The following is a 26,359-nucleotide window of genomic DNA, read 5'->3' as shown; positions in this document are numbered from 1 at the left end:
ATTATCCTGTGTTGCCCCAGAGACTCTGTGTGTGTGTGTGTGTGTGTGTGTGCGTGCGTGCGTGTGTGTGTGTGTGCGTGCGCCTGCACGCCCACGCGTGCCCATCACCTTGAGTGCTTTCTCTTCAATCTCTTCAGAGCCAAATTCCACTGGCTCTGTCTATGTTACTCGCTTGGGTATCATTTTAGTTTTAATTGGAAAGAGTATGGTTTGAGTGTTTTTGTGGTAGAAATTCATTTAAAAATTCATATGGGGAGTGGGGAAGAGAAATAATTCCGTGATACAGAACAACAATCCTCCAGTGGCCCAGTTATAGCATTTCTTGTTAAAGTACAATAGACTTGTTTTGCTATCACATAGGAAATGCAAAGATTATGTGGCTAAGTGTATCATATTATGACCAACAAGGCTCTTTGGGTAAATGTGATATCTTTTATTAGACCAAATAAATAGTTGGACAAATTGTTCTTTGCAAGCTTTTGGGCACAAACACCCTTCTTGAGGCACAAGGAGAGTCTGGCATTGTTTTGTATTTTCCTGGATGGAATAGAAGCCAAAATGTTGTATTATGACATACAGTTCTCTACTCAAAGAGCAGCCCTATCAAAATCTAGGGAGCTACGCATGGAATAAGATACTGTTCATAATGTGATCAACATGATCGCAGAATCTTTCTGCCAGATGGGGGAACTTCAGGTTTGGTTGCATTTCATCATGGATTTTAATTTTGAAGTATAAATCCAAATATAGGCTAAGTAACTAAAAGCCTAATCCAGTACTTGATGAAGTCAACACCTGTTGGCTTCAACTGGGATTTGAAACAGGCCTTTAGTCTCCAGTAAGTTAAGCACAGAGTTCTTGTTCAGAAACAGGATTGTTTTTTCTTTCAAAGATTTAAATTGGCCTAAAGCTGAAGCCTCCAAATTTTCCCTAAAAATACCCTCAGTTCTCAGTAGTTGGCTAATAAATGACATGAAGCCAATGTCTGAGAAGTGGAACTGCACATAGCAAGTCACTGGAGCTGACACGTTTCAAAGAGTTGTAGCTGGTTATATAAGACACTAGAGATTGTTTGATGTGATGCTATTTCCAGACCAAGCTGGAATTGCATGTGCCAGGGCTGCAGGCTGCCAGGCAGAAAACCAGCAATTTACCCACAACATAATTATCACCTACAGCAAGGCTAGCAGCTTATAAATAAGGAGTGGGATTATTTTTCAAAGAAAACACCAACTAGTGAAAGGTTTCCTGTAAATCAATCCTATTGTCTTCATTAGAGGGGCTAGCACTGATGATAAATCTCAGCCAGTGGTGGGCTTAATTAAATATTGTAAAAACCTTCTGTTTAATGTTAAAATTATGACACAGAAAGAGTCCAGGAAATCAGGTGACACTTCCTCTTTACAACTCATGTAGTGGCACAGTGTGATGTTTAGAAATGTACCACAGTGTCTGCTTGAAGATGAAAATTGTTTGTAGTTTTAGTCTCCTGGCCTTTTCTCATTCCCAAACCTGTTGTTATTAAAATTAATTTTCTTGCAATTTTGTTGGTCTACTTAAAATCTAATCCAGGGTAAAGAATCAATTTTAAAATAAAATATTTTTACAAAACAAAGACAAATGTTCTCCTGCCCATTTTACTAAATTATATTATTTTTACATTAGAAATCTAATTTAGTTGTCACCCTTTTGGTGTGAGCTTTGGAAGTAGATGTTGTAGGCCAGGTTGTTTTTTGTGGTGAAAGGATCATGGCAAAGGAAACAGTCAGGCAGATAGGGCTCTGTCTAGTAGCCACTGGGAACAGTGAGATTTTCATTGACTTTAGTGGGCTGGGTACAGCATACACTCTAGCCACATCTTTCCTACTCCCTGTACGGACTGCATTGGTTTATGCTTCCTGGTGATTTGCACCCCCTTTTGTGTCACTTGAGCAGGACTAAAGGGATGAACTTGACCAAGTTTGCCCTCTTTTCCTAAAGTAAGGTAGGAATGTGGAGAAGCTTGAGAGAGTCCAGAGGAGAGCCACGCGCATGATCAGAGGTCAGGAAAACAGATCTTACGATGACAGGCTGAGAGCCATGGGACTCTTTAGCCTGGAAAAGCGCAGGCTCAGGGGTGATCTGATGGCCACCTATAAGTTTATCAGGGGTGACCACCAGGATCTGGGGGAACGTCTGTTCACCAGAGCGCCCCAAGGGATGACGAGGTCGAACGGTCACAAACTCCTGCAAGACCGTTTCAGGCTGGACATAAGGAAGAATTTCTTTACTGTCCGAGCCCCCAAGGTCTGGAACAGTCTGCCAGCGGAGGTGGTTCAAGCACCTACATTGAACACCTTCAAGAGTAAATTGGATGCTTATCTTGCTGGGATCCTATGACCCCAGCTGACTTCCTGCCCTTTGGGCAGGGGGCTGGACTCGATGATCTCCCGAGGTCCCTTCCAGCCCTAATGTCTATGAAATCTATGAAATCTATGAATGTTATAATTACAATGGTCCAGGAAAATCAAGAGAATCGAGGGTTTTTTAGTGATTTCTTTTATTGGTCCAACTTTATAATTGGGAGAGATGTTGGGCAAGCTTTAGGGTACAAAGTGCCATTTGTCAGGTTTCTTCTTCAGCTGCAAGTGATCTGAAGGAGGGCACTGTCTGTTCAAAAGCTTGTCTAAAATCACTCCTAACTATCTAGTTGCTTTCCTAAAAAAGACCACTAAAAACCTTGCTTCTTACCTGAAGTAAATTCTTTTATTGTATCAATCTCCATCTCACAACATCCCATAAGCAGTAATGATTAATTGTCTGCACTTTCATTTAGTCGTCTTCTGGTCCTTATATCCTGTTGCAGGGGTGGGCAAAATGCAGCCCGCACGCAGGCCATTTCATCTGGCCTGCGGAGCCCCTAAAAAATTTAGAAAATTAAGATGTATCTGCCTCTGGCTGCCTGTCATGTGGCCCTCGATAGCTTCCCAAAACTCAGTAAGCGGCCCTTCACCTGAAATAATTGCCCACCCCTATGACCTATCACAGCACTGTAATATGAGGCTTGCAAACATTGATAAGGAATGTTTAACAAGAAACCAGTAACTAGCTTCAATATAAACTTTTCCTAAGCTACCCCTTTAAGTACTGTATTTACTCAAATCCAAGAGGAGGTTGTTTTCCCCATTCAGTGGGCGGGGGGGAAGCCCCTTGACTGGGATCTGAGTACAGGCATTGGGGCTGGAGCTGCTGCCGTTGCAACCACTGCTGCCTGACTGGGTGGGGGCTGGAGTAACCATATGGTCAGAGCTGGAGCTGGAGCTGGAGCCATGATGAGATAAGCAGTAGCTGGGGTGGAAGGGGTAGGGAAGAGGCAGTCATGGTGGGGCGCAGGTGGGCACATTGGGGTGGAAGGTGCCAGGAGGTACAGGCCTCATGAGGAGGGGAAGGAGGTGCTAGGCACATAGGTGGGAAGGGGCAAGTGGTAGTGGCAAGGTGTGTGGGATTGCACAGGCAACAGCGAGAAAAGTTGCTTGGAAGGCATGTAGGCATCACAAGGGGAGCAGGCAGCAGGGGAGACACATGGGTCAAGTTCCAGGGGACAGTAGTGGAGGTCAGGCCACTTGACTCCCCTGCCACCAGCCCTCCACTGCCTCTTCCCCTACCATTGCTTGCCCCAGTGCAGCAGTGGGATGACAAATTTAAGATAACCCTCCAAAAATTAGATTTTATACGTGAAAATTTATAACAAATTTATAAATTTCTCATTTATAGAGCCTAATTGCTAGGGGGCTGTCTTTGAGGTTGTGTTGGATTCAGGTACTGTGTTTATCTGTATCCAAAATGACCCTGAATTTAAGATAACCCTTCAATACTTAGGTCGGAGACATGAAAAATGTATACATTTGTTACAATTTTCCATGTATAGAATATAATTATTGGAGTGTCATCTTAAAAGTCATCCTCCCTCCACTCATTACTGCAGTGGGAAAAGCAGTGGTGGGTCAAACAGCTTGACCATTTTCCTCTTCTCCCCCATTGCCTGTCCCTGTACCACCTCTCCCCCCACCTGTCTCTGCTTGCAGCCTCTGTCTCCCCGACCTCACTGCTTACCCCTGCTCCAGCTCTGCCTGGCTCCATCTCTGCTCCAGCATGGGGGCATGGACCATGTGTTTGCTCTGGCCTCAGTCTAGCCTGGGAGCAGCTGCCAATGGGAATGGAGTCTTCTGGTGATGGAGCAAGAGTAAGCAGCAGGGTGTTGGGAGAGGGGAAGTGGCTTCGGGGAGCTGAGGCTGCATGGGGATGCAGGCAATGGGGCAGAGGTGCTGGGGATGCAGGCAGCAGCTGTAGTTCCAGCTTTGGGTCTGGCTCCACCCCCAGTTTGAGCTGCAGCAGCCACCTACTGCCCCCGCCTCCCTATTGCCTTGTACTCAGTTTATCTTGGAATCAAATAACTATGGTAAATAAGGTAAGCATCACAGGCTAAACTTCACCTCAAGCTTAACTGAGCTTAATTTTGTGCCTGCAACCTGTGAATGCAACTTGTATGCATTCACAGGTGAATTGAATTTCTCCTTATCTGGACTGAAGGTACAGTCAGTTATGTAGACATTTAAGTGGCCAACATTATTTCTGCACCTAAGTTTAGGCATCGAACAGACAGCATTATGCTAAACTGTGTAATTCTGTGATAAACAGGGATTCTGGTTTTCTCTGTTTTAAAAGCTGCAAATTCTCTGATAAAAAATAACAAAGTATTCATCTTTGAAAACTCATGGTGATTGGGAGAGCTCCCGGATGTTTGGAAAAGGGTAAACATAATACCTACATTGGCCAGCTTGCAAGGGGAAACCCATGGTTTCCTGCATTGTTCTCCTTTAAAGGGTAAAATCTGTAATTGTAATTTTTCTCCTTTAAAGGAAAAAGTCTGTTTTTCTCTATTTAAGGAGAAGATCCATATTTTTCTGCAGCAAACAGAAAACCTGGATCCCTGGTAATAAAGTCTGTCTGAGATTTGGATGAAGAGAAAATAGTTTTGCTCATGAGCCCTTGTTTGGGTTTCACAGCACATAAACCAGACCTAAAAGATAAATTAATTCCATGCTAACACTGCCTTTCAATGTTCTTGCAGCTGATCATGTTAGCACATCTATATTTCTCTGGGAACAAGTTCAGCTGCAAGAAGTTATTAGACAAAATTGGAGAGGATTCCATGACTCCTCATTACACTTGCAGTGTTGGAAGGCTCTCCAAAAAGTGAAATGAGATCACGTCATTGGATTAGGAAATACTCCATAGCTACACACATCTGTGGTTTATTGGGTACATATATTGAACTTCCATGTTTACTTCTTTGTTTGTAAACAGAAACACTGCAAGTGCTGTGTTGTTTAAATGCCACACATTGCCAGAGGGAACTGACATATGCAGTATTACTGCACATACATTGATCATTCAATTGGAAAAAGAATAATAGTAATGTTAATGCAAACTGTGTTTAGTCAGATTTAAACAGTGTGGGTGCCCAAAAGCCCAGGGACTGGCGTAGAGTCATGATTCTTCACTGGATCAACTCACTATCCAGCTCTGTGAATTTGTAATTTAGTAGGTATCTTTTCAGGGGGTGTCCTATGATGGCTCACACTGGGAAGAGGAGATAAATGCATTGTCTGGCTGAAAAGTTATTGAATATTTTGAACTCTGTGTCAAACAGTTTGGTGATGGGGGAGGGATGTGGTGTGTAAATAGCCTTTCTTATCTGATCCACTGACATAAAACATGCCTTTTTCACTCTGAGCAGCCACCTGCTAATTGGAATGGTATTTAGGTGAGGAGATAATCTTGTCTGATGGCTTCTTGAGCTGACAACATTGATGTCCTCTCTTGAATATGGCCCAAAGGTTGCTGAAGGCATTGTGCAACCTGGCTTGCACTTCAGGTAGTCTTGGTATCCTCCCACATATTTAATTACAAGGGAACCCAGATGCTTGATGACATTGTATTAATATTAAATTGTTGGCCTTTTAATTTAGCGAAATGACATACAGTACAGTTAACCCTGAAGTAGGAAGTTCTGAGAGAAACTGTCCCCAAGGAAAGTTTTTACTAATCCATGGAAGAAACATTTTAACTTTGGGTGCATCTCCTTTTTCCTGCAAATATTAACCTAATATAGGCAACCCTTTTAACATAGGGCTTAAGAGCTGTATCCAGAGAGGGACTCCACACCAGCAACTCCTTTGTGTTCAGTAGCAGCCATGGATATGTGTTCGCTACAGTGGATGGATGCACATTACGATCTGGAAGATGGGATGGATTGCACCCTCAGCAAGTTCACAGATGACAGCAAGCTGGGGAGTGTAGTAGATACACTGGAGAGTAGGGCTAGGATTCAGAGTGACCTCACCAAATTGGAGGATTGGGCCAAAAGAAATGTCATGAGGTTCAACAAGGGCAAGTGTGAAATGCTGCACTTAGGATAGAAGAATCCATGCACCGCTACAGCCTGGGGACTGACTGGCTGGGCAGCAGCTCTGCAAAAAAGGACCCGGGAGTTCCAGTAAACAATAAGATGAATATGAGTCAGCAGTGTGCCCTTATTGCTAAGAAGGCTAACAGCATACTGGGCTGTATTAGTAGAAGCAATGCCAGCAGATCTAGGGAAAGAATTATTCCACTCCATGCTGCACTAGTGGGGCCACATCTGGAGTACTGTATCCAGTTTTGGGCCCCCCCACTATAGAAAATATGTGGGCAAATTGGAGAGAGTCCAGTGGAGGGCAACAAAAATAGTTCAGGGGCTGGGGCACGTAATTTAGGAGAGGCTGAGGGAACTGGGCTTATTTAGTCTAGAAAAGAGAAGATTGAGAAGAGATTTGATAGCAACCTTTAACTAAGGGTTTCTGACAAGTTCAAGAGCATCAGCTTGAGGTGCCACCAAGGCATTTTCACTTCCTATTTTCTGGGGATGATGGCCTTGGAACAGGAGTGGATGGGTGAGTGCCTATTCTCTTGGCAGTGAGACAGAGCATTGTGTTGCTGCAATGTAGATACACTGTAGGAATACTGAGCATCTTGCAGGAACAGACTTCAAGTAAGACCTGCAAGAACTGACAGGTTCCTGTTAACTCTGCTTTTATCTTTTGCCTACAATATGAGATTCCTACTCACATGTCAGAAAACAAATCACAATAGTTATCTCAGAATTCATCATTATTTTGCAACATTTTTATGAGGCTAGTACTCTAATGCACTGAAATTGTTTGTAATGTTTAGCTTACATACTTAAACTAGTGAAGTATCCATGGTAACCATCTAGCCTCTACACAGTACCCTCATCTGCCTTCCTACATAGGTCAGAGCACACACATTCCCAGATGCTGACTCAATTTATTGTGCCTTAAGCATTAGGCAATTTTTAACAGGGACCGGGCTTTGAATTGATATATACAATTTCATATTTAATCAGTGATTTGAGCCTTTGTATTTTGTTAGCAAATGTAACATCCAAAGTCTATGCCCTTTTAAATAAATATGTCTGTTGCCCAGACCCATTCAAATTAAACACAAATTTATGTTACAAATATCATCAAGGATATTCCAGCAAAGAAATTCAAACTTAAAGGTGTCAGTATGCCCTTCAAGGGTCCCATAACTTTCCTAAACAAACATTTAAACAACAGAACTTCATCCATGGCCTCTGTCACTTCTGCTATAAGATAGCAGCATCGGCATCCTGTGCCTGGAAGGCCCAGACATGAGGTTGCCCTTGCTTAGCATCTGGTGGCAGAGGTGGTCAGTATCTAAGACAGCATGATGACAGGTGCAGATGGCTAATTTAACATCAGCCTGGTCTTCTGTATCTCTGCCATTAGATACTAAGTGGGTGGAGCCCAGGGGCAGCCTCCCCCCCCACTCTTGCCCATGTCTGACTGGCTTCCCTCAGTGCTGAAGGTTTTAAATTCCTCTAGGATTAGAACCCAGAAATTACTCTATGGGTGTTTATACATGTGCTTGGGGAGGCATGCATTTAAATAGAGCAGTGTATCAGCATCCCTGTGCTTCAAAATGGTGGTGAGGTTGCTTTATCTTAAGCTTGTTGAATGAGGCTTAAATAAAGTGCTCCTGCCACCATTTTGAAGCACGGGGATACTGATACACAAGATGCGGGAGGTTGCTGGAAATACAGTAATTGCTATGCTCCAGCAGACTCAATTAATTAATTGAGTCTTCTCTGAGGCACTGGAATTACAGTGTGTCAGAGCAGCCTCCCTGCTCATGTATAGGCACCCTATGTGACTCTCTTTTATTTCCTTCTGAATTGTTATTGATATCTATCTAGCAAGGTATCTGTGAGTAAATGGCAGTTTGTTCCCATTATAATCTCAGTGAGCTTTTTTCTGTTGTGTATCATCTGTAGCATACAGGCCTGCCAAAGCTCCAGTATAAAGTAGAATGGGAAAGTAGAATCCAGTAAAGTAGAATGCAGTATGAAGTAGGCATTGTCCAGCCTGTCCCTGTCTCTCTTTGCTTCATCTACCCCACGTTGCTCTGTCAGTCATTCCTCTTCTCACTTTCTGCCTTCTGAAATATGTAGTCAGGGTGGGCAGAAGGAATGTTTCATGCCCAAGTGAGCAAGCAAGAAGAGTAATAGGAATTGGATTTACTAAGAGAGGAGCTTTGGGTTTTAGAAGTGTGGCACTAACACACCACTGATACACTTGAAGAAAAGGGAGGAGCAGGGATTTAATCTGGGCAAGGGGAAAAAGGAAAACGAGAGCAAAGCAGGAGAAACACTATCCAAATCCCCATTCAGTCTTGTGCAACATCCTTCTTGGACCTTGTAAATCTGTCTAGTCTCTGGCTGGAACTTGGCAGCCGTAGATATCATAAGAATATTAATACTCACACATACATGTATCGCACTTTTTAGAAAAGAGAAAGGCATTAAATATGTAGGAAAGTGTGTGTGTACCAGTGACACTAAACCTTTTGTGGTCAAAAAGCCATTTCATCATCAAATGGACTTAGAGACAGAAAAAAAACTTAGTACCTATTGGAAATTAATGGGTGTCATTGCAAAGTTGTAATTAATCAAAAGAACTAAATAAAAGTGACAACCTGGGCAGTGTTGTTTATGGCTGACTACGAGCTTTGGTGTTCATAGTGTGTCACCAGCTCTGAGAAGGCTCTGTTGCTGCCATTCAAAGACATTCTTCATCATGTTGCAGTGACTAGGGGCCCTATGTGTTTTGGACTTGTAAATGGAAATGTAACATCTGACAAGATTGGAGAGTTACCTGTTTGAGCAGCTGTGTGTGGGTACTAGGGCAACTTTATTTCCAGTTGTCATGCATCATCACCAGCATGTTATAGGAGTATCTGATTCAAATCTGGAAAGAAAGTCAGAGGCTGGGATGTAGAAAGCTGCATGTGTCTCAGAAAGGAAGGGTTGAATCCTTCTGCTTCTGTTTACTTTTGACACAGTCCTGAAGAGGAAGTATGTACAGAAGATGTATGCGAGGAGATTTTGTTTAAATATTTGCTAGCTTGTTAAAAAAGGAGATATCTTTGCCCATGCGTGATGGTAGTTTTTCTTCTGATTTTGCTGTACCTAGGTGTTCCAACCTGTGTAGTTCAGGGGAGTAGTGTTGTGTTCTGAATTCGCTGAGGGGAATTTCAATCACTTTTTGACACTGTCCTGTATTGTGAGAGTCCCATAGGTCTGAAACCCTACAAACAGAACTGTTAACATTCCTTATATCGAGTAAGAACATGACAGTGGCCGGACTGGATCAGATTTGAAGTCTCCTTAGTCCAGTGTCCTGCCTCTGACACTGACTAGCACCAGGTTTTTCAGATAGCAGCCTCTCAGTAGGCAGAAGTGAGGTTCTCGCTCTCCTATTGAGATCCCAGGCTAATCCTTAACAATAAGACCTTGAAATATCTTTCTTCCAATATTCATTTTTGGTAATGCTGACTTGTGAATCTGCATCTTTTTTGAGTTTTGCTAAATTCTTGGCCTCAGTGTCTTTTTATGGGAATGAATTCCACAGTCAAATAATGTTGTGAAAAGTATTTATTAGTTTTGAATTTCTTGACTTTTAATTCCACTGAATGTGTCCTCCTCCTTCTGCTTTTTTTTGTTATTTTGTACATCGCTATGATGTACTCTCATTCTTCTCCTTTGCAAAGTAAGCAATCCCAAACTTTTCTATTCCTCTTTGGCTGGGAGAATGTGTCTGTTTGCCCATTTTCATCAGCTTTCTGAACCCCTTGTTCTTTCATCATATCATTTCTGAGATGAGGTGACCAGTGCTGCACACACACATTACATATGAAACTGCTGTTTATCTAAATGACAGCACTGTACTTTTTCAGTATTATTTCCCACTCCCTTTTAGGCTTTAGCTAGGTTCTTCAGAGTGGTAGTCTTACTACATGCTGTTGGGATACTATATTAACATTAACAGCTTTTGTTAAAAAATCATGACAAAAAGAATTATACGGTAAGTTAGGGAGTCTCTCCGAAAAGCTAGACGTTGGATAGTATTTTTTAAAGCATAATTGGGTGAACTGTAAGTAACACATGTTCTAACTTCTAGTTCATTGTACTAGAAAGTTCATCTTGGCTTTTGTTGTGTGTCAGAGAGAACTAACAATGGGGTGTTGTGATGCATTGCATTTATCACAGAGATGATGTAAGTGATGATGTTAATATCTTTAAAATACTAGGGGCAGTTTCTTTCTTTATAATATAGTGTTTTCATCCTTTTCTTAATTCCATGGTCAATGTGTGCTGTACATAACATCTTCAAATCTAACAACATGCAGCTTCTTAGGTACACTCTCTATAAACAGAAGCATCACAATGATCATATACATCATGTACATCTCTTTGGAAGCAGCAGGAATCTGGGCATTATAAATATAACAACCCCATAATAAATGTGCATGTTATGATAAAGCAGCTACTGTACATGTGCAGCAGTCTTATTCCTATCACAAATAACTCAGCAGTTTTAACGAATATTAAATACTGAAAGGGGAATTTAGTATTATGGACTAACAGCTTGCATATTAAATTTTATATAAACATGAATCTGTCTTTAGCTGTGGAAATGCAAAAAGCTGAAACTGTTGGATGAAAACATGTATTTTCTCCACACCTATCCTAACTCAGAACAGCTGGTTTAATTTAAACCAAATTTCATTAATTTCTTTAACAAATTCTTGGACTTGTAAAATTGCCTTTTTCATTTTTGTTTTCTGATCCTATGAAACATGGCATTTAGAAACTGTTGTCACTTCTAAACTACCAACATTGATAAAAGACTTGAATTTTAGCTTGACAGATAATATACTTCGGAATATTATTAAAAACAGAATGTTACTTGGTTTAACATTTCAATTTTATTCTGCAAATTTGGTTAATAGAAAAGGGTTATGAAACCTCTCCTTTTAGATTTATACTATGGTGACTCAGAATTATTTCCATGATACCGTTCAGAAGTCTTTATTAGGTTTATTTGTGTAAAGTGATGAAATGCTAGGATTCAAGAATAGGAAGCTATTATTGGCCTCTAACTTAGAAGGAAAGGATGAAAACTGTTTTGCAGAGACTTCCAAACATGGCACTTTTGCTAGTAAAAATACCTTTAAAAGTTTAACTCTTCTGGCATTTGAAAATGAAGTTCCATTACTAGCACCTCAGCGGTGCCAGGAGAGGAAATCTGCAAGGCCATATCATTGATGAGGGGCAAAGGCATATCACAAAACATTCTGATTGCCTTTTCCTTGTCACTCAGCACCCTCCCTTACCCATGTCTTCAGTGGGAGCAGAGATAGGTCAGCAGATCTTAAGTTCTGAACCTAGAAGTGCAACCAATGTTCTGTTCCCCGCCCAGCTCAAACAGGTGTATACATACCATACATACATCTGATAAACACAGAAGAAAGAGGCTTATGACTTGTAAAGTATTTCCCTCTGTTGTACTGTGCAAATGATAACCAGTCTATTGTACTTGATTTTCTTTTGAACTTGAGGGCATGTGCCACATTTTATCTGGGGGTGTATATTTATGTTTTGCCTTTTTGTCTAACACTAGCTGCTTGTGTCGCTCTTGAATTGCACAGGCCCGAGTGTCACTTGATTACCCTATAATTCTCTGGTGTCATCAAATCACAGTTGCTGGGCCCAATGACTTGCTGTACCTGTGTTGTTTTACAGGCCACTGCTTGATGAGGAGAAATGGTGTTTGCTACCTTTGAGACTGAAACCATATATCCCTCCTCATGTAGAGATTTTTAGAAGAACCAGATTTTTGACCGAGTCATGCTTCAGTGAGGTTCCAAGCTTTTGTCAGTACATAGGATCAATGTTTCGTTTTGAGGCTGTTCCTTGATTCAGACACAGTAGCATAACCACCAAAAATCAAAACCATGAATTAAGTCCCTAACACGTGAGAAGTTGTTTAAAATTTGTGGGTTTTGTTTTAAAGGAAGAATACCTGTGGGGGGGGTGTCGATCTTTTACTTTGCTTTTTGGTCCTTTTTGGGCCAGATCAGTTGCTAGGTACAGCTCGTTCCCCTCCCTTTTTTCATTCTGATGTTCTTCCTGGGCTGAAGGCTGCAGTGAAATCAGGATAGGAACTAAATATATTTCAGGTAGGGATCTCTCACCTCTGCTAAAGAATTACAGTGATATTCTGGTTTCTTTGTGCAATGCAGAAGGAAGAAGGAAGGGAGCAGGAGTAAAATCCTGTGCCTAGGAGCAGCATGTACAGTATATACTGTACTGCTTTTAATTTTTTTCACAGCATATATATAAACAGTGGCTCACATGGTTGGGTCTGAATGTGACATGTTCCCACACACCATGTGCTTGGGATTCTGTTAGTAACAGTGGCAACTTATAGCTGCCAGAGCCCTGGACTAGCACAAGATTGATTTCCTTTAACTGTTATAGCGTGGTTATTTTTGCAGTGTGGATAGGAGATCCTTAATACATTTATGTAACTGTTTTGGCCAGTCATTCTCCCCCTTAAAATAGTCTAAGAGTTTCTCAGAGTATCTTGCTGTGCATTCTGTCACCAGTGTTCTGAGTACATATCCTTTAGGCTCTCAAAATAAGTTGGGAGCTATGCTAAGTATAAAGCACCTAAGAATGAAGATAGTTGCTCTGTGGGATTTTCATAAACACCTAGATGCTGAGCACACATTGAAATCAATAGGAGTTTAGCATCTGGGCACTTTTGACAGTCCCACTGTGTAACTATCAGAATCTTTAGGTAAGGACACCATTGGCAATCTTGTCCCATGTAACTTTTGAAAATATTATACAGGGACTCTAACCAGTTACAGAAACCATGGTTTACAATTGTAGTGTGGACTGGGTCTCAATGGGTGCATCTACATGTGTGCTTTAATACGCAGTAGACTTTTTTGCTGCGCGTTAAGTGTCATGTAAAAAAACTGTGACATTATGTTAATGTGCAGTAAAATAGTCTCTGTGCATGAAGCACCACAAAAAAAGCATCACATTAGTGCAGCCTAATGTACATTAATTTAGTACCTCATATTAGAGGTACTAACTTTAATATGCACTAGCAAAGGTGCATTAATGCACATGTAGACATGCCCAATGAGTATTGCAGACCTACGTATTTATAAAATGTTCTGAAATGTATCGTAAACAGTGAACAGCTTGGTTCTTTAAGGCCTCAGTACTATTTTGAGATGAAGGGCCAGATCCTATTCTACCTGTAAGGCTCCTAAGTGTGATCCTAATTCCACTCGGCTATGTAGAATTACTATAGCTGAAATGAAATGAATCATGGACTATAAATATTTAGAAAGCATTAATCTTTAGAACTGTGTGAAACTTCTTCAATGAAACTCCAAACCATAAAAAACTCACTTGGTTTAGCATTTAGTTATTGTTCATTCCTGGAGCTCATTCCAAGTTCATCAAGAGTTTTGCAGACGTTAATGAACCTGTGCTTTGAAAGAGCAAAAGTGAATTAGAAAACCTTGCAGAGTGAAAGCTGGGTCACGGAGACTTTGAACCCATGAGACCTACTTCTGAATGAATGTTTGTACAGATCCCTAAAAATTGAAACTGATAAGTTATGTGAAAGTACCCTTTGAGCTACTTTGCATATGCAGATGAAAATCATAATGTATTTGATTCAAAACAGAGTGGGCAGTAAGCACTCTGATGCTTCCATTGCTAAACATCCATAATCCAGTGGGCCAGGTATCTATAGAATTTCAGTATTCAAGTTCAATAGAATAGCAGCACAGTAAAACAGAATCATGCAATGAAAACACTTTTTAGCCACTCCTGTTATTTTTCCTTAACAGTAATCTACAGTAATCATACTTTTAAAATGTCAAAGCATAATAGTGCTCATAAGTATGCATGTGGAAATTAAGTGTCTGTCTTGATAAACATTAGCATTTCTGTGGCCCTTAGAAGTAAATTTTACTAGCAAGGCATGGTGGGTTCCACATACAAACCTGTTACCAAATAATAGGATTTATGTGCATAACTCCTTATATGTCGCTTTGAGAGTTTACCCCCTGGAATATACGAGTTAGATGATTTTAACTTTAAAAAAAAATTATACGTTTCAAATCTAACCTATTTCAAAAGAAGCTACAGACCTAAATGTTAATGACTATATCTTTGTCAGATGTCATTGTTTTCTTGTGGTCATTAGACACTTGGGAGAATATCAAATATGAACTCAGTACTTTGTTGTCTGGAGGGTAGGTTTAAAAAACAATGGAATGGGTGCAAAATTGAACACGACTCTTATGGCTGGCTGCGTATGTAAGTCATGAAATTGAATCACCAAATAGTCATATGATGGGCATTAGTAATGGCATTGTAAATTACATAATATGATTATGTAAAACTCATAATCTATAATGTCAAACTCTTATTTTGGAAGAACTTTTTGCAACCAACTCTGTCTCAGTGTTGAGATTTATCTATCCCTTGTTATATATTCTGTGTGGCTATATTTATAGTGAAGAAAATAGCTCTTTCACTATTTATTTTTAATATTATTTTTCTTGTGCCAGTCATTTTAGTTTATATCATTAACTCCAGGATTTAGGCATTTTTCTGAATATCTAGTGTCTGCAGAATTGGACTAATACCAGGGTAGAACTAGCTTTTCTTGCCATATATCTAGTATTCCCTTCTGTGCCTGGACTGGAAATACAAAGGCAGCAGAACTTGTTTTGCAGTATTTTGGCACTTAGGCTTCCGTTTTTTTAGCTGGAGTTTAGAAGTGAAGAGGGAAGGAAAAAATAAGAGTGTTTTTAAAAATGTTAACTTAATGTTTTGTAGACCACAGCACTTCGGTTTGAATTCAGTTATAGTTTTGAGAGAAGGGAAGATGATGTTTATGAATTGATTAATTCAACCCTATAAAAGCCATAACCTCAGTTTTATCTTTTAAGTATGTATGACATAGGCAACTTGATTAATATGAGTGGGATTAACAACAGATTTGCATAGGACTGGAACCATAGTACATGTGAAATGTGGGATATCCCCTGCTAATGAGAGACAGCTGAGAGGTGTGGGTGACCAGTTCTTCAGTTGTTCTTCCCTAAGAGAAATCTATCTTAAAATCTGGAACATATTTTGGTTTTTCTTTTTACCGTTATGCAAAATCTTTTGCCAAGGCAAAGCTTGGGCTTGTTTCTTCTCTTGCTAAAGAAACTGCCAAAACTCCCATTGACTTTAATGGAACCTGGACCAGCCTCCAGATATACATGCCTAGCTTTTTAAAAGTCTTTTAAAGACTTTTTTCCCCCATAGAGAATGATACCCTAGGTATGCTCTCGTTTGTTTACCTAATTAATTAATGACAACATTTGTTGTCAGTGGAAACATATCAGGAGTGACCATTCAGGTATGGATGGAAACATTTCCTAGTATGTAAATAGAAGTTGTATATAGCTGGAATTACAGTGAAATTAAAAGTTTTCCCCTCTTTTACCGGAAGAGGATTACCTCAAGAGACCAGTATTGGGGAATCACTGCCTAAGGATGGGGTCCTCTGTGCCTCAATGACATTTGTCTGCCTGTCCCCACCAAAAGAAAATGCTAGCTGCTTGGATCTGGAGTTCCTCCTAGATCTTGCCTGCCATGACTTTGATGTTTCTCTAGGTTCCGGGGGGGATGATGTTTGCCCCAGTCTGACCTTGGCTGCAGGTGTCTCCAGTTGAATTTGGCTTCAAAAAGACAATGAAGACAAAAAAAAAGGAATGAAAACTGTCCGGCAGGCTTAGCTTCTGCCTTGCCTGCAGCCTGCCGGCACTTGTGGCTTCTGGCGCACAGCTTATTGCAGCTTCATCAGCTGATTGAAACGCTGCCATGATAACTAATGGATCACAGCAGAAATTAACCCCACTATGATTTGTGAGCTCCTCTGAGCTCCCAGACTGACTGGTCTGTCACCTTGTTCCTTGGGTCTCTTTGAGCTAGGTGTTCAGCTGTTCCATCCCTTTTTGCCCGGACTGCCTGGCTGGAATAGCTCCCAGAGCACCCAGAGAGCCAATCTGGTACACATGGCAAGTTAATAAAGCCGGCTTTGGATGTGCTAGGAGTTCCCTCTGCAGCGTGGTGATCTTCTCCTCAGGTAACTTGTGGTTGGGGCCATTGGGCTCCCGTGAAGAGGTGCTGTCAGCCTTTCCATAACCAGGAGTCAGAACTCTCGAGTATGATGTGATGCTTTGCTGTTTCCATGTTGTGTGTGTCATTGGACATCTTGTTGCCTCAATTTACCCATTTTTGAAACTGGTAATGATGTATGCCTATCTACCTTCCATGAGAGCTGTGAATCATAATTTAATTAGAAAGTATAAATCTTTTAGATGCTCAGGTGAAAGGTGTTAGACAGACAAATACAAAGTCTTATTATTGTGTGCGTGTGCACATAAAAGAACAGTTTTAAGACTGAAAAGCCAAGATGATATCTGACAAGTTAGGTGTGGCAAAGTGGGTTTCCCTCAGGCCAGCCATCGCTGGCCTCCTACCTGCTTCTGGGCACACTGCCCACCTGTCTCACCTGCCACGACTTGTTGGAAAAATTAATAAGTTGTTAAATAAGGCGGGAGGCCGCCCATTTCTTGCCCTGATGCTAGGGAGGCACTATCTTCGGCTCCATTCCTCCCCTACACCACAGCTCAAGCCTCGCAGATGGCATCCAGATGTTAACAGTCACACCAGCTCCACACTAGGCTCCAAAATCCTCCTTGCAGGACCCTCCTTTGATCCCTCTGCTCAGGCGTCCTACACTGCCTTCTTTTGGGCTGCCGAGCTCCTTGTAGCTGGCTCCCCTCTCAGGCATGGTTCCCACTCTGGACCTTTGGCCATACACAGGCCCTGGCCTCACGTCCATGGCCAGGTGGGGTCCCAGGTCCATGACTCTGGGTGCCCCTCATGGTGGACGCCTGGCCCTTTTAACCATCTTGGTCCTGGCCCCAGCATGGACCAGTCAAGGGGGCACTCTACTTCCGGCCTCACTAGCCCCACATTCTCTCCGGGTCCACCTTCCCGGTGTGGGGAACTGTGGTACCTCACACCATGACTGGTGCCGCAGGGTCTCACAGGAGACTCTCACTCCCCCTCTTCTCCCCCCCCGGGCAGCAGGTCATGATGCTACTTCAGATCTTACATTCGACCCACACTCAGCCTGCCAGCAGTGGAGGACTTACCGGGGTCAGGACTTGCCTCACTCTCTCTCTGGGGCTGAGCCCCTTTTGCTCGGCCTCAGTCATCTGAAGACTTACCTGGGCCTGCTCCCCTTTCTTGGGGCTCCACATCACTCCCCCCTCACTTGGGGCTCCAGATCTCCGCCCCTTACCTGGAGCTATCCGCCTCACTGGGGGTCCACAGCTCTGCCCCCTCACTTGGGACTACCGCACCACCGCTCACTTGGGGCTACAGATCTTGACCCCCTTCACTGGGGCTGCTCCCTTACTGGGGTCCTAATTTCCACCCTGTCTCACTTGGGGCTCCAGACCCTCCCCTTCACTGGGGCCATGGGTGGGGTATGGAGGGGGGTTGCTTCCTGGTGGGCTCAGGTGGCCGTAGCCATGCCCAGCCCCAACTTTCCCTCTCAGGGTCTTGCACCCTCACAGCCATGTGTGGCCCCAACTACCTCTGATAGTACGCAAACCCACCCAAAGGTGAGAGCTAGGGTTAAGGTGCCCCTACCCACCTTTCACCAGGGTGATAACTGGCCTGGCATTTCCTGGGGGCTCCTGCGCCACTGAGAGCCCCACCAGGCCACCCAGTCCTGGCAGGGTACAGTGTTAGGTCATGCCCAGGACCAGGAGCCTCCTGAGCATCCCCTACAGCTCCTCCCTTACCTCCAGATGATACTAGCAGCCCTGCAGTCAGGCAGTGTTGTTGCCTGGCCCTCCAGTAGAAAAAATGCCCTGTTTATATGGGCAGCCCTGGATCCAAAATAGCTGCCCTCATCAGGCACCTGCCGGCTGTTAGCTTCAGGCCCTTAAAGTAGCAGGCACCTACAGTGCCCTGCCACATTAGGTAACAGCAGAGGCTAGCTGTGTAACATTCATTTAGACCTTTGTGCATATGCATTAGGATACAGTTTTTAACTATACGAGCACTTACTGCAGTTTCCATAGGATTCTTGACTCATTCACTGTATAATGTGGATGGCACTTAATCGGTGGACGGCTCTTCACAACTGTTTTCTCCTTGTGGTTCAGTATGTGGCCTGCTTGCTCTTTAACTCTGTGCTCCAAAGGTAGGATTATTAATTTCTTCCTGGGCTCTTCTGTTTTTGGCCAGTTATCCTCCTGCTTCTCTGCAAATATTAATTCATTCACTTTGACAACAGCCCTGTGAAGCGAGAGGGTAGTATCATCTTCACTTGACAAATTGGGAACACAGCCATAGAGAAATTAGGGTGAAAACTATTAACTGATTTTTGGGTGCCCCGTGCAAGACACACAGGGCCAAATATTTAGAGTGCTTAGCATTCTAAGGCACTATTAGGCCTCTGCGAAGTGGCTAGTATTCAATTTGGATTTAGCCGATTCGAGGGACAATCATTCAATTTGGTGATTCAAATTACTGTCCTGAATCAATTCAGCCGAACCTGCCAAATCTCCAAATTGGGCAGGCCCATCCTCCCCCAGCCTGGAAATGACTGTCTCGCTTGCCCCAGCTCCCGGCTCTTTGGAAAAAAAAGCCCTGGATCACCAGGTGCTACCAGGTGGGGGGGCAACCCCCGCTGCCCGTACTGCTCCACACTGCATAGGGGGTTCTGCATGAGCCCCCGAACCCTCCCTTGCTCTCCCAGCCCCCCTCTATGGGTGTCCCGCCTGGGCCAGCTCCAGCCCTCTAAGAAACAAAAAACCCCAAGGAAAGCCCTGCACTCACTGCTCCTGCCATCAGGGGGTGACCCCTGCCACGTGGGGGGCTCTGCATGAGCCCCCCGAGGCCACTGCAGGAGCAGTGAGTCCCAGGGCTTTTCTCCATTTTTTTGTTTTTTTTCTTAAAAGGCTGGAGCTGGCCCAGGCGTGGCACCCGTGGGGGGGCTGGGGAGTGAGGGGGGTGTCGGGGGGATTGTGCAGAGCCCCGTAGGGGCTGGCAGGGGTCCCCCCATAGTTTCCCTCCGCTCCAAGTACTTACCAGCTCCCTGCTGCAGCCACCAGGGACTGCCCAAATCATCAAAGCTCTCTGAATTTTTTCCGAAGATTCAGAGAGCTTTGAATCCATTCAGACCTTTAAATTGGTCCCCTGATTCAATTCGGAGATTTGGCCACTGAATCAGGCTGAATCTCTTTGGAATTGACCTACCACCTGAAGCTTTGCACAGCCCTAGTTGTTACCTTTCATTCATGTTTTCACTGTGAGAAAATAATAGAGCAATTCTTCTATTACCTTAGGCAGACCATAGTTTCGTAGTTTTTAGGGTCGGAAGGGACCTGAGTAGATCATTTAGTCTGACCCCCTGCCATGGCAGAAAAGAGTACTGGGGTCAAATGACCCCAGCAAGGTGTACATTTAACCTCCTCTTAAAGACCCCCAGGGTAGGAGCCAGCACCACTTCTCTTGGAAGTTGGTTCCAGATCCTAGCCGCCCTGACTGTCAAGTAGCGCCTCCTGATATCTAGCCTAAATCTACCCTCTGCCAGCTTGTGACCGTTATTCCTGGTCACTCCTGGCAGTGCTCAGGGGAACAGGGACTTCCCCAGTGCCTGCTGGTCCCCTCTGACTAGTTCGTAACAGGCCACTAGACCCCACCTTAGCCTTCTCTTTTGGAGGCTGAACAGGTTCAGGTCCCATAGCCTCTCCTCGTAAGGCCTGCCCTGCTGCCCCCTGATCACGCGAGTGGCCCTCCTCTGGACCCTCTTCATGTTGTCCACATCCCTCTTGAAGTGCGGCACCCAGAACTGGATCCAGTACTCCAGCTGCGGCCTGACCAGTGCGACAGAGGGGGAGGATCACCTCCTTGGACCTGCCTGAGACGCATCTGTGGATGCATGACAAGGTGCGGTTGGCCTTCCTGACTGCATCCCCACACTGCCGGCCCATGTTCATCTTGGCATCAATGATGACTCCAAGATCCTTTTCCACCTCTGTACTGACAAGAAGGGAGTTCCCCAACCTGTAGGTATGGTGCCAGTTGTTCCTCCCCAAGTGCATCACTTTGCACTTGTCAGTGTTGAATCCCATCCTGTTCTCATCTGCCCACCCCTATAACCTGTCTAGGTCTGATTGCATCCTATTCCTCCCATCTAGTGTGCCCACATCCCCCCACATCTTAGTGTCATCAGCAACTTTGAATAGGGTGCTTTTTACCCCCTCGTCCAAGTCACTGATGAAGATGTTGAACAGTGTGGGCCCGAGGACTGAGCCCTGCGGAACCCCAATGCCCACATCCGTCCAAGTCGAAAATGACCCATTCACCACCACTGTCTGGGTGCGGCCCTCCAGCCAGTTGGCAACCCAATTGACTGTGTGGGTGTCAACACCACAGTCCCCCAGTTTCTTAATGAGAACGGGGTGAGAGTCAGTGTCGAAGGCCTTCCGAAAGTCCAGGAAGACTATGTCCACTGCTACCCCTGCATCTAATGATTTGGTGATCTGATCATAGAAGGCCACCAGGTTAGTCTGACAGGACCTGCCTCTAAATGAACCTGTGTTAGTTGCCCCTAAGCATGACCTTCCCTGCTGGCCCCTCATGGATATATGCCAGAATAAGTTTCTCAAAAAGCTTGCCCAGGATCGAGGTAAGACTAACTGGCCTATAGTTTCCCGGGTCCTCCTTCTTCCCCTTTTTGAAGATGGGAACCACACTGGTCCTCTTCCAGTCCTCTGGCACCACACCAGAGCACCACGAGTGCTTGTAAAGCCGTGCCAGGGGTCCTGCAATGACCTCAGCCAATTCCTTTAGTACTCTAGGGTGGAGATCGTCTGGACCGGCTGACTTGAATATGTCCAGTCCCTCTAGAAGTTCCCTAACTAGTTCCTCCCTAACCCTTGGCCTAGGTGTGCCTCCCCTGGGGCCTGAGGAAGGCCCAGCGGGGTGGGGTGGGGGTGACTGTTCTGGTCCCTGCTTAGGAAAATGGAAGCAAAGAAATCATTAAATATGTTGGCTTTGTCGTCTGGTGTGACGACCAAATTTCCTAACGTGTCCTGCAGGGGCCCCACATTACCCGGAACCTTCTTTTTACCCCTTATGTATTTAAAGAAGGACTTCTTACTGTCCTTAATCTGGGAAGCTAGTCCCAGTTCCATCTCTGCCTTGGCCTTCCTGACTGCCCCCCTACATCCCCGAGCAACTGCAGTATAGTCATCCCTGGTGATGGCCCCTCCTTTCCATTGGGTGTATGCATCCCTTTTAGCTAGGAGACATTCCCAGATGCTTTTGGTGAGCCATGGGGGCTTGTGTGCCCTCCTGCTCCCTTTGATCCGCGTTGGGATTATCTCCCTTTGGGCTTGGAGGATTGTCTCCTGAAGGAGTGACCACTGTCCTTGGACACCTGGTTCCCCTCACCTCTGGGACCTCAGTGCTTCCCTGACTATTTTCCTTAGCTCATTGTAGTTTGCCCTCCTGAAATCTAGGGCTGCTGCCTTGCTGCAGGCCTTTGCCACCTTGCACTGGATGGTGAATTCCAGCAGGCGATGATCACTGTCACCCAGGTGGTCAAGCACCCGCAGCCCCCTCACCAGGTCATCTCCCATGGCCAGCACCAGGTCCAACAAGGCCCTGGTGGGTCTGTGCACCTCCTGGGTTAGATGGAGGTCTTGCATTCTGGCTAGGAACCTACGTGAGGGATCAGTTCTGGCTGACTGTTCTTCCCAGCAGATGTCTGGGAAGTTCAGGTCCCCCATGACTACCGCATCCTTAGACTTTACTACCTCCATGAGCTGACCTAAGAATTTCTGGTCGAGCTCTTCCCCTTGTTTGGGAGGTCTGTAGTAGACCCCCACTGTTAAGTTTCTTTTCCCTCGACTGCCTTGTATTCTAACCCAAAGCACTTCAGAGTGCCCTTCCTCTGATTCTTTGTTAATTGATGAGGATGGGTATTCCTCCTTAATGTAGAGTGCCATGACCCCACCTTTCCTTCCTATCCTGTCCCTCCTGTACAGCCTATAGCCCTTGACATTCACCGCCCAGTCATACGTTGAGTCCCACCACGTTTCAGTGATTCCCACTATGTCCGGGTTGGTGTCAGTAGGAAGGTGCTTGTTTCCCATACTACAAGCGTTTGTGTAGAGGCGTTTGAGGCCTCCTGTGGATGTGTGCACGGGCCCCCTAATCACAGCATTGCACTGGCCCCCGTTGCTTACCTGTGTATATGTTTCGCTCGTTGGTCTATGCTGGGCTGTACTTGTGGGTGTTGCTTGGTCTGGTAGTCCAGTGATTCCTCCACTCTCGTCTTCCCCTTCCCCCAGCGAGCCTAGTTTAAAGCCCACTGGAGGAGGTCCGCCAACCTAGAAGAAAACACACCCTTACCTTTAGGGGAAAGGTGTTGTCCATCCCATCCTAGCATGTCTCTTGTCGTGATGTGCCGGTCATGGTTAATGAAGCCAAAGCCCGCCTCGAGTCACCATTCCCGAAGCCACCAGTTGGTCTCTGCGATGCACGTTCCATGCCGTCTTCCATGTCCACTCACTGGTAGGATAGAAGAGAAAACCACCTGTGCGCTTACCTCCTTTAGCATGCACCCCAGAGCGTGGTAGTCCTCCATCAGGCAATCAGGCCTTCTCCTGGCTGCATCGTTAGTACCCACATGGACTAGGACCATGGGGTAGTCATTGGTGGGCTGAATCACAGTTTGGATCATCCCTTTCACGTCCTGAATCTTTGCTCCAGGTAGGCAGTAGACCTCACGTGCTGAGGGGTCCTGGCAATAGATGGGGCCCTCTGTACCTCTCAGGATGGAGTTGCCTATGACGATCACATGACGCTTTCTCCTCCTGGCCTGCTTATCTCCTTTGGCCTGCTCGGGACGTGGAGAGCATGGAGTTGCCTCCTCCCCAGTTTCCTCCTCTCCTTCCTTCTCCTCCAGAGTTGCCAGGGCCTCGTACCTGTTCTCTAGCCAGGCTGGAGGAACTGGTACTGCTGTGTTATGAGCAGCCTTAGTTCGGTAGGTGACCGTCTGCCTCTTAGCAGTGGAGGGCACTTCTTGAGGTGCATCTTCCTTGGGTGCATAACCCTGCAGGGAAAGAAAATATCTGTCAATTTCTTCCTCTGCCTCCCTGATTCCCCTCCGCCTGCTAACCTTGTCCTGGAGCTCCCTCACCTGCGCCTCCAGGGCCCTAAGGCGGCTGCCTGCAGGACAGGTGTGGGGGTCTCCAGTCCCTCCCCTCCCAGGCCTTGCTGGGCAACTCCCGCAGGCCAGGGGGTGGGGGGACGCCAGCCCCCCCGTGAGCTCTGTCTGGGTGGAGGCCTCAGACAAGCCCCGGGAAGGCCGTGCCCTGGCAGCACTCTGTGTCAACACCATCGTAGGAGTTGCTGCCTGTTTCTGGCTGAATGCAGTGCCTTTGCCCTGTGCTAGCAGGAGTCTCCCTCCTCGCCCTTCCTGCTCACCCGCCGATGCGAACGCTGACGCAAACGCCGGCATGCTCTTACAGAACGCGTCTGTTTGCGCGCTCTGTTTGCGCGCTCTGTTTGTGCGGCTCGGGAGCGTGGCTCCCTACTGGCTCAGTTAAGAGGGATCCAGGGGTCTTCCCCTCCGGATCTGGCTCAGCTGCGCTGGTCTCTCTGCCCCACTTACCTTAGGGGGATCAGCTGCTGCTGCCCCCGCTGCTGCTGTGTTCGCCTCTGCTGCTGCTGCTGCATTCGGCTCTGCTCCGGGTCCGGTAAGGGGGCATACGTGCGTGCGGGACACACGTGTGCCTGGATCCCTCCTCTCCCTGCTGTTCCTGGCTCCCGAGTGCTGGGAGCTACGTCAAACTGCGGCTTTTAAAGGCCACGATTTGAATTTCCCGCCACTGCCCCAACAGCCAATGAGGTGCTCTGGTCTCACCAGAAGTGCCTGTCAGCGATCCCGCCCCCTACGCTCCCCAGCTGGAGGGATCCGATGCCTCCTGAGCCTGCTTCCCGAGGGTTTACCCCCGGGGGTGCTCCTTGGCTTGGGGGGACAGTCCCCCCTAGCCCTTCCCTGTTTGTATGCTCTGTTTGCATAATAGGTTAGAATGATTTTGACGCTAGATTCCTATTTGAAATCTCTTGGATTATCTTGTGAATTGAGTGTAAGTACTTGCACACTTAATGGCACTAATAACATACGGCTCCCTTTAAAGGGTCTTGTGGTACCCTGCTAAGAATCAGTTACAGAGAATCTGCCATCATACATGTTAAGGCACTTTAACTTCAACTCACTCTTACTGCTATGAAATTGCATGCCATTTTTAGGTTGAATTTCTCTAACTTCAACTTCCAGCTATTGGATTATGTGAGCAAGATGAGTCCTCACTATCAGACCTATTCTCCACATGTATGTCACTAAACTGCATAATCAAGTCACTTGCAAGCTCTTCTCTTCAGTAGGCTAAATGGGTCGGGCTAAATAGGTTGAGCTTCATAATGCTTGCCATATAACTGAAGATTAACTCTGGTGGCACCACTTTGAACGTCTTCCTTATTTTCACATACTTTGTGGAATTGTGAACACCAGAACTGGATACAGTATTTTAGTAGCAGTCTTACTGCTCCTGACTTCAGAGACAGGATCACTTTTCTAATTCTTTTGATATTCCCCTTTATACATTTAATCACTGTATTAGTCCAGGGGTCAGCAACACCCAGCACGCATGCCGAGCATGGCATGCAAGGCCATTTTGCTTGGCACACCACCTTCAGCCTGGGGTCTAAGCAGCTGCTGCCAGCCACAGAGCCCAGGCTGCTCCTAGCAGGCACCTGGGAGGCTGCAAGCCCTGCTGCAAGCAGTCTGGGCTCCGTGGGCCGACTGCAGCTGGGAGGCTGCAAACAGCTGCTCTGGGCACTCTGGCACCTTCAAAGACAGGCATTGTGGTTTTTTTGGAACTTCAGCCAAAAAACGTTGCCTACTCCTGTGTTAGCCCATTTTCTTATGCTGGGAGCTCATCTAGGGTGGTTATTCCCAGACTTCCAAATCCTCCTTTGAATCATAGCTTTACAAAGCAGTTTCCTATCCTGTAAACCTACAGAGCCTACATCCTTCATCCCTCCTGCAGCAAAAAAAAAATATTTTGAAGTTCCTACTCTTATTTTACTGAGATTATAGTAGGAAGGCATTTATAAATGAATCTTGTAGTGTTAACCGTTTTCTGTCTCAGTGGTAACTAGTATACTAAAATACAAACCAACAGGAATACCGTTTGGTTGTACTTACTTTATTGTATTAAAAATATTTTTCCCAATTGGAAACTGCTTGTCAATCAGTAGGGGTATTTTTAGAACACACACACACACACACACACCCCCACACCCCCCCCACACCCCTCTGTTGCTTTTCTATGTTCTCAATTCATATTCTAGGTTTCATAAAAGACAATGTGGTGGTATTCATGGATAACAATAAGACTATTATATTGTTGTTTCGTTGTGTTTTTTTCAAAGCTACTCTGTCTATTCTAGTCATTCTGTATGTATTGAGAGTCAGCTGAGTGATGTTCACATACCATTTCCATACACTAATAAGTGCTGTAGAAGAAATTCTATTTTAACCAGCAGTTTGGCAGAATTTGGCCTGTGAAATTTGAAGAAATACAACAGTGTGAAGATATTGCTGTACTGTCTGTTGTATTCTAGTTTTTGGACTCTGCTCCAGTACTAGGAGGTCTGATAATATTTGTTGCAAACTTAATTTAGCTTGCATTTGTAATC

The 26,359-nt window shown here is 45.0% G+C and overlaps 1 protein-coding gene and 1 long non-coding RNA gene across 16 annotated transcripts in view; one reads left to right on the top strand and one right to left on the bottom strand.

Moving 5' to 3' along the window:
- Positions 1 to 26,359, top strand: part of ITPR2 (inositol 1,4,5-trisphosphate receptor type 2) — a 537,951-nt gene that overhangs the window by 274,745 nt on the left and 236,847 nt on the right. The gene's annotated exons all lie outside the window — the stretch shown is intronic.
- LOC149866449 (uncharacterized) lies at positions 11,373 to 24,444 on the bottom strand. Of its 5 annotated transcripts, none has more exons than XR_016441882.1 (4): positions 24,267 to 24,444; positions 23,280 to 23,705; positions 18,644 to 23,161; positions 11,373 to 16,835 (listed from the first exon to the last, which is right to left on the bottom strand). It is a non-coding gene; the product is annotated as an uncharacterized LOC149866449 (long non-coding RNA). The 5 variants fall into 5 exon arrangements; XR_016441881.1 differs by having other exon boundaries at positions 23,420 to 23,705; XR_016441883.1 differs by having other exon boundaries at positions 18,644 to 18,874; positions 22,837 to 23,705; positions 24,267 to 24,440.

This window comes from Crocodylus siamensis, chromosome 4, assembly GCF_052110815.1.
Source record: "Crocodylus siamensis isolate JL-2025a chromosome 4, ASM5211081v1, whole genome shotgun sequence".
In the NCBI taxonomy this organism is placed as follows: domain Eukaryota; kingdom Metazoa; phylum Chordata; order Crocodylia; family Crocodylidae; genus Crocodylus; species Crocodylus siamensis.
The sequence above is the reverse complement of the archived record's forward strand: the minus strand, read 5'-3'. Positions and strand labels throughout refer to the sequence as shown.